Here is an 8,941-nt window from a genome sequence, read left to right on the forward strand (position 1 = left end):
TTTCAGGGTCAGGAGTAGTGTGCTCTGAGTTGTGTTTCATTTGCAGAACCTTAGGCCTGAGGACCGAGAAACCTTGAGCATCATATACTTAATTCTAAATCCTCTCTCTGGTCGCTACACACAACTCAGGATTTTAAACTCTCCCATCTGTTAGTACATCATATTGATGAAGTTTGTACTGTTTCACCTGGGCTGGGTGTGGCAGACATTCAGTGCCACAGAGCAGGGATGATCATCTCCAATCTCCAGTTTGCGCTGCTTTGTTTCATCCAGCCCACTGTGATTGTTAGTGAAGATCAATAGTAGTGTTTTGTGAGTATCAATAAGGGAGTTTTCTACAACAAATTGCAGGCTTTGCAAGCTGCATGGGAATATCTATTCCTTAGTACCACTCAGAGGTGACCCTGAAGGAGCAGGTAGTGCTTTCCCAGAGGTAAGTTGTGATGTGGTGGTAGGAGCGGGCAATGTGTTCATTCGGGAAGATCTGTTGGTAGCGGGCAGGTGCGTGGGACTCAGCAGCAGGCCGTGGGGGTCTGCAGACTCAGCAGGACCATGTCACAAGGCACTGCCTGTGCACCACCAGCCTGGGTGTCCCCTGGAACTTCAAGAGGAGTCAAGCTCTAATCCTTCCCCGTGGCAGCCCTTCCCCAGCTCCAGGATCAGGGAAGCTGAGAGTGAAAGATTACCGATCTGTCATGGCCGCCTCCTGTCGTCAGAATCACTGTGACTAATTTGAACAAAGGACCTTCCTGCAGCCTCTCAGGTGAGATCAAAAGATTGCCTCCAAGTAGGATTAAGCTGAATAAGATCTTTGCAATTTGATAGAAGGGGTGATAGCCTTGAGCACTGAGACCATTTCTAGCTGGGCTTTAAAGATAACATAATCCTCTACAAATTCACACTGCAGTGGGATTCAGTGAAGATCAATGAATTGCTAAACTGACTTCAGTTGGAGAATGTTGGCAATTTTAATCAGAGCTGCTTGGGCTTATGGTATTGTATTAGCTGGCTATTGCTGCTTTAACAAATTACTGCTAATTTAGTAGCCTAAAACAACAGAAATTTATTGTCTTACGGTTCTGGAGGTCAGCAGTTTGAAATCAGTCTCACTGGGCTAAAGTCAAGGTTGGTAGGGCTGGTTATTTACAGAGACTTCAGGGGAGAATCTGTCTCCTTGCCTTTTCCAACTTCTAGAAGCTGCCTGTGTTTCTTGGCTTGTGTTCCCTTCCTCCATCTTCAAAGCCAGCAGCATAGCATCTTCAGATGTCTCTGTTTCTGTCATCACATCATCTTCATTTTAACTCTGACCCTCCTGACTCTTATTAAGGATCCTTGTAATTACACTGGGCCCACTTTGCATAATCTCCCATCTCAATATCCTTAATCACATCTGCGAAGTCCCTTTGGCCATGTAAGGTAAATCCCCAGGGTTTTGAGGATTCAGACATGGACATCTTTGGGGACCATTATCTACTGCAGGTATGGAGCCACATGACATTTTTGAGGCAAATTGTCTTTCTGAGAATGGAAACATGATCCAGTCCAGACTACACTGTTGATTCTGGAGCAGGAATTGGCAAACCTTTTCCATAAAAGGCCAGATAATAAATACCTTAGGCCAGCGGTCCCCAACCTTTTTGGCACCAGGGACTGGTTTCATGGAAGACAGTTTTTCCACGGACGGGGCGGGGATAGTTCAGGCAGTAACGCGAGCAATTGAGAGCAGCAGTTGAAGCTTTGCAAGCTTGCCTGCTGCTCACCTCCTCCTGGGCGGCCTGGTTCCTAACAGGCCGAGGACTGGTATGGGTCCACGGCCTGGGGCTTAGGGACCCCTGCTTCAGGCTTTTTAGGCCATACACTCTGTCACAACTCAACTCTGCCATTGTGACATGAAAGCAGGTATAGATAATACAGAAATAAGTGAGCATGGTTGTGTTTCAAAAAAACTTTATTTATAAACAGCAGGCCATATTTTGCTCTTATGCTATAACCCTAACTCTACGTCCCGCTAAAACAAAAGGGCTCTGTGCCACCATTAACATTGAAGCCACGTATGTGAAAAATTAGATGCTTTGATGAAAGAAAATGAAAAGCTAGCCAAAGTGGAATTGGTTTACAGATTTGAACTAATGTATCAGTCTAGCAGATATTTATGGAACTATGAGAGATCTTTATGATGCCAGAATGTAAACCCTGACAAACCAGATCACAGTGTACCTGCAGACTAACAGAGGAGCCAGCAGGCAAGAATGTTAGCACCAAGTACCAGGGGAGATATCTGTGCTCAGAGGTACAACCAGAGGACAACTCAACAGGCCTTTTTTAAATTTTATCTTTGAATTTTTTTTATTTCCTTGTGGTACACAGGCGTCTCACTGCTGTGGCCTCTCCCGTTGCGGAGCACAGGCCTTGGACGCACAGGCTCAGTGGCCATGGCTCACGGGCCCAGCCGCTCCACGGCATGTGGGATCTTCCCGGACCAGGGCACGAACCCATGTCCCCCGCATCGGCAGGCAGACTCTCAACCACTGAGCCACCAGGGAAGCCCCTTTTATTTTTTTATACAGCAGGTTCTTATATTAGTTATCTATTTTATACATATTAGGTATAAAAATATATATTTTATACATCTATATTAGTGTATATATGCCAATCCCAATCTCCCAATTCATCCCACCACCACCCACCCTCTACTTCCCCCCTTGGTGTCCATATGTTTGCTCTCTACATCTGTGCCTTGCAAACCGGTTAATCTGTACCATTTTTCTAGATACCACATACATGTGTTAATATATGATATTTGTTTTTCTCTTTCTGACTTAACTTCACTATCAGTCTCTAGGTCCATCCACGTCTCTACAAATGACCCAACTTTGTTCCTTTTTATGGCCAAGGAATATTCCATTGTACATATGTACCACATCTTCTTTATCCATTCGTCTGTCGATGGGCATTTAGGTTGCTTCCATGACCTAGCTATTGTAAACAGTGCTGCAATGAACATTGGGGTGCGTGTATCTTTTTGAATTATGGTTTTCTCTGGGTGTCTGCCCAGTAGTGGGATTGCTGGGTCATATGGTATTCTATTTTTAGTTTTTTAAGGAACCTCCATACTATTCTCCATAGTGGCTCTTATCAATTTATATTCCCACCAACAGTGCGAGAGGCTTCCCTCTTCTCCACACCCTCTCTAGCATTTGTTGTTTGTAGATTTTCTGATGATGCCCATTCTAACTGGTGTGAGGTGATACCTCATTGTAGTTTTGATTTGCATTTCTCTAATAATTAGTGATGTTGAGCAGCTTTTCATGTGCCTCTTGGCCGTCTGTATGTCTTCTTTGGAGAAATGTCTATTTAGGTCTTCTGCCCATTTTTGGATTGGGTTGTTTGTTTTATTTAATATTGAGCTGCATGAGCTGTTTATATATTTGGAGATTAATCCTTTGTTGATTCGTTTGCAAATATTTTCTCCCATTCTGAGGGTTGGTATTTCGTGTTGTTTATAGTTTCCTTTGCTGTGCAAAAGCTTTTAAGTTTCATTAGGTCCCCTTTATTTTTGTTTTTATTTCCATTATGCTAGGAGGTGGGTCCAAAAAGATCTTGCTGTGATTTATGTCAAAGAGTGTTCTTCCTATGTTTTCCTCTACGAGTTTTATAGTGTCCAGTCTTAACATTTAGGTCTTTAATCCATTTTGAGTTTATTTTTGTGTATGGTGTTAGGGAGTGTTCTAATTTCATTCTTTTACATGTAGCTGTCCAGTTTTCCGAGCACCACTTATTGAAGAGGATGTCTCTTCTCCATTGTATATTCTTGCCTCCTTTATCAGAAATAAGGTGACCATATGTGCATGGGTTTATCTCTGGGCTTTCTATCCTGTTCCACTGATCTATATTTCTGTTTTTCTGCCAGTCCCATATTGTCTTGATTACTGTAGCTTTGTAGTATAGTCTGAAGTCAGAGAGTCTGATTCCTCCAGCTCCATTTTTTTCCCCTCAAGATTGCTTGGCTAGCATAGCACACAGAGACCAGCTCAGTGCTTTGTGACCACCTAGAGGGGTGGGATAGGGAAGGTGGGAGGGAGACGCAAGAGGGAGGGGATATGGGGATATATGTATACATATAGCTGATTCACTTTGATATACGGCAGAAACTAACACAACAATGTAAAGCAATTATACTCCAATAAAGATGTTAAAAAGAAAAAGATTGCTTTGGCTATTTGGGGTCTTTCGTGTCTCCATACAAATTTTAAGATTTTTTGTTCTAGTTCTGTAAAAAATGCCATTGGTAATTTGATAGGGATTGCATTGAATCTGTAGATTCCTTTGGGTAGTATAGTCATTTTCACAATATTGATTCTTCCCATCCAAGAACATGGTATATCTCTCCATCTGTTTGTGTCATCTTTGATTTCCTTCATCAGTGTCTTATAGTTTTCTGAGTACAGGTCTTTTTCCTCCTTAGGTAGGTTTATTCCTAGGTATTTTATTATTTTTGTTGCAATAGTGTATGGGATTATTTCCTTAATTTCTCTTTCTGATCTTTCATCATTCGTGTATATGAATGCAAGAGATTTCTGTGCATTAATTTTGTATCCTGCCACTTTACCAAATTCATTGATTAGCTCTAGTAGTTTTCTGCTGGCATCTTTAGGATTCTCTGTGTATAGTACCATGTCACCTGCAAACAGTGACAGTTTTACTTCTTCTTTTCCAATTTGTATTCCTTTTATTTCTTTGTCTTCTCTGATTGCTGTGGCTAGGACTTCCAAAACTATGTTGAACAATAGTGGTGAGTGTGGACATCCTCGTCTTGTTCCTGATCTTGGAGGAAATGCTTTTGATTTTTCACCATGGAGAATGATGTTTGCTGTGGTTTTGTCGTATGAGGCCTTTATTATGTTGAGGTAGGTTCCCTCTATGCCCACTTTCTGGAGAGTTTTTATCATAAATGGGTGTTGAATTTTGTCAAAAGCTTTTTCTGCACCTGTTGACATGATCATATGGTTTTTATTCTTCAATTTGTTAATATGGTTTATCACATTGATTGATTTATGTATATTGAAGAATCCTTGCGTCCCTGGGATAAATCCTACTTGGTCATGGTATATGATCCTTTTAATGTGTTGTTGGATTCTGTTTGCTAGTATTTTGTTGAGGATTTTTGCATCTATATTCATCAGTGATATTGGTCTGTAATTTTCTTTTTTTAGAGTATCTTTGTCTGGTTTTGGTATCAGGGTGATAGTGGTAGAATGAGTTTCGGAGTGTTCCTTTCTCCACAGTATTTTGGAAGAGTTTGAGAAGGATGGGTGTTAGCTCTTCTCTAAATGTTTGATAGAATTCACCTGTGAAGCTATCTGGTCCTGGACTTTTGTTGGAAGATTTTTAATCACAGTTTCAATTTCATTACTTGTGATTGGTCTGTTCATATTTTCTGTTTCTTCCTGGTTCAGTCTTGGAAGGTTATACCTTTCTAAGAATTTGTCCCTTTCTTCCAGGTTGCTCATTTTATTGGCATAGTTGTTTGTAGTAGTCTCTTATGATGCTTTGTATTTCTGTGCTGTCATTGTAACTTCTTTTTCATTTCTAATTTTATTGATTTGAGTCCTCTCCCTCTTTTTCTTGATGAGTCTGGCTAAGGGTTTATCAATTTTCTTTACCTTCTCAGACAACCAGCTTTTAGTTTTATTGATCTTGTTATTGTTTTGTTTCTATTTCATTTATTTCTGCTCTGATCTTTTTCTTTCCTTCTACTAACTTTGGGTTTTGTTTGTTCTTGTTTCTGTACTTCCTTTAGGTGTAAGTTTAGATTGTTTATTTGAGATTTTTCTTATATCTTGAGGTAGGATTGTATTGCTCTAAACTTCCCTCTTAGAGCTGCTTTTGCTGCATCCCATAGGTTTTGGAGCATCATGGTTTGTTGCCCTTTGTCTGTAGGGTTTTTTTTGTTTGTTTTTTTGCGGTACGCAGGCCTCTCACTGTGTGGCCTCTCCCGTTATGGAGCACAGGCTCAGCAGCCATGGCTCACGGGCCTAGCCGCTCTGCGGCATGTGGAATCTTCCCAGACCGGGGCACGAACCCGTGTCCCCTGTATCAGCAGGTGGACTCTCAACCACTGTGCCACCAGGGAAGCCCTGTCTGTAGGTATTTTTTGATTTCCTTTCACTTCTTCAGTTATCTCTTGGTTATTTAGTAGCTCACTGTTTAGCCTCCATTTATGTGTTTTGTTTTGTTTTGTTTTACAGTTGTTTCCCTGTAATTGATTTACAATCTCATAGTGTTGTGGTCAGAAGAGATGCTTGATACGATTGCAATTTACTTAAATTTTCTGAGGCTTGATTTGTGACCCAAGATGAGATCTATCCTGGAGAATGTTTCATGTCCACTTGAGAAGAAAGTGTATTCTGCCACTTCCGGGTGCAATGTTCTATAAATATCAATTAAATCTTTCTGGTCTAATGTGTCATTGAAAGCTTGTGTTTCCTTATTAATTTTCTGTCTGGATGACCTGTCCATTGGTGTAAGTGAGATGTTAAAGTCCCCCACTATTACTGTGTTACTCTTGATTTCCTCTTTTATAGATGTTACTACTTGCCTTATGTATTGAGGTACTCCTATGTTCGGTGCATATATATTTATAATTGTTATATCTTCTTGGATTGATCTCCTGATCATTATGTAGTGTCCTTCCTTATGTTTTGTAATATTATTGTAAAGTCTATTTTGTCTGATACGAGTATTGCTACTCCAGCTTTCTTCTGATTTCCATTTGCATAGACTATCTTTTTCTATCCCCTCACTTTCAGTCTGTATGTGTTCCTAGGTCTGAAGTGGGTCTCTTGTAGACAGAATATATATGGGTCTTGTTTTTGTATCCATTCAGCAAACCTGTGTCTTTTGGTTAGAGCATTTAATCCATTCACATTTAAGGTATTATCGATATGTATGTTCCTATTACCATTTTCTTAATTGTTATGGGTTTGTTTTCGTAGGTCCTTTTCTTCTCTTGTGTTTCCCACTTAGAGAAGTTCCTTTGGCATTTGTTGTAGAGCTGGTTTGGTGATGCTGAATTCTCTTAGTTTTTGCTTGTCTGTAAAGCTTTTGATTTCTCTGTTGAATCTGAATGAGATCCTTGCCAGGTCTTCCCTTTTATCACTTTAAGTATATCATGCCACTCCCTTCTGGCTTGTAGAGTTTCTGCTGAGAAATCAGCTGTTAACCTTACAGGAGTTCCCTTGTATGTTGTCATTTTTCCCTTGTTGCTTTTAATAATTCTTCTTTGTCTTTAATTTTTGCAATTTTATTAGTATATGTCTCGGCCTGTTTCTCCTTGGGTTTATCCTGCTGGGACTCTCTGCTTCCTGGACTTAGGTGGCTATTTCCTTTCCCATGTTAGCAAAGTTTTCAATTATAATCTCTTCAAATATTTTCTCAGGTCCTTTCCCTCTCTCATCTCCTTCTGGGGCCCCTATAATGCGAATGTTGTTGCCTTTGATGTTGTCTCAGAGGTCTCTTAGGCTGTCTTCATTTCTTTTCATTCTTTTTTCTTTATTGTGTTCCATGGCAGTGAGTTCCACCATTCTTCCAGGTCGCTTATCCGTTCTTCTGCCTCAGCTACTCTGCTATTGATTCCTTGTAGTGTATTTTTCATTTCAGTTATTGTATTGTTCATCTCTGTTTGTTTGTTCTTTAATTCTTCTAGGTCTTTGTTAAAGCATTTCTTGCATCTTCCCAATCTTTGCCTCCGTTCTTTTTCTGAGGTCCTGGATCATCTTCACTATCATTATTCTGAATTCTTTTTCTAGAAGGTTGCCTATCTCCACTTCATTTAGTTGTTTTGCTCGGGTTTTATCTTGTTCCTTCATCTGGTACATAGTCCTCTGCCTTTTCATTTTGTCTTTCTGTGAATGTGGTTTTTGTTCCACAGGCTGCAGAACTGTAGTTCTTACTTCTGCTCTCTCCCCTCTCAACTCGATAGTCTTTACAGATGGATACCAACAGGGTTGTTCCCCAGTGAGAACAAGTGACTATGGGCTTGAGCAGCAAATAAACATTCCAAAGCCTGCTGCTCCGACAGAGCCCGTCATCCACAGGACAAGTGGATCTGAAATCAGTGACAGTGGTTATCTGAGGCAGAATAGCCAGATGGCTATCATGATGAGGACCAAGGTGACTAATCAAGAGATTACCAGTGTGTTAACCAGGGCCTTGACTTTTTTTTTTTTACATCTTTATTAGAGTATAATTGCTTTACAATGGTATGTTAGTTTCTGCTTTATAACAAAGTGAATCAGTTATACATATACATATGTTCCCATATCTCTTCCCTCTTGCGTCTCCCTCCCTCCCACCCTCCCTATCCCACCCCTCCAGGCAGTCACAAAGCACCGAGCTGATCTCCCTGTGCTACGCGGCTGCTTCCCTCTAGCTGTCTACCTTACATTTGGTAGTGTATATATATCCATGCCCCTCTCTTGCTTTGTCACAGCTTACCCTTCCCCCTCCCCATATCCTCAAGTCCATTCTCTAGTAGGTCTGTGTCTTTATTCCTGTCTTACCCCTAGGTTCTTCATGACTTTTTTTTTCTTAAATTCCATATATATGTGTTAGCACACGGTATTTGTCTTTCTCTTTCTGACTTACTTCACTCTGTATGACAGACTCTAGGTCTATCCACCTCATTACAAATAGCTCAATTTCGTTTCTTTTTATGGCTCAGTAATGTTCCATTGTATATATGGGCCACATCTTCTTTATCCATTCATCCAATGATGGACACTTAGGTTGCTTCCATCTCCTGGCTATTGTAAATAGAGCTGCAATGAACATTTTGGTACATGACTCTTTTTGAATTATGGCTTTCTCAGGGTATATGCCCAGTAGTGGGATTGCTGGGTCCTATGGTAGTTCTATTTGTAGTTTTTAAAGGAACCTCCAT

Source organism: Pseudorca crassidens, chromosome 16 (assembly GCF_039906515.1).
Source record: "Pseudorca crassidens isolate mPseCra1 chromosome 16, mPseCra1.hap1, whole genome shotgun sequence".
NCBI classification, from domain to species: Eukaryota; Metazoa; Chordata; class Mammalia; order Artiodactyla; family Delphinidae; genus Pseudorca; species Pseudorca crassidens.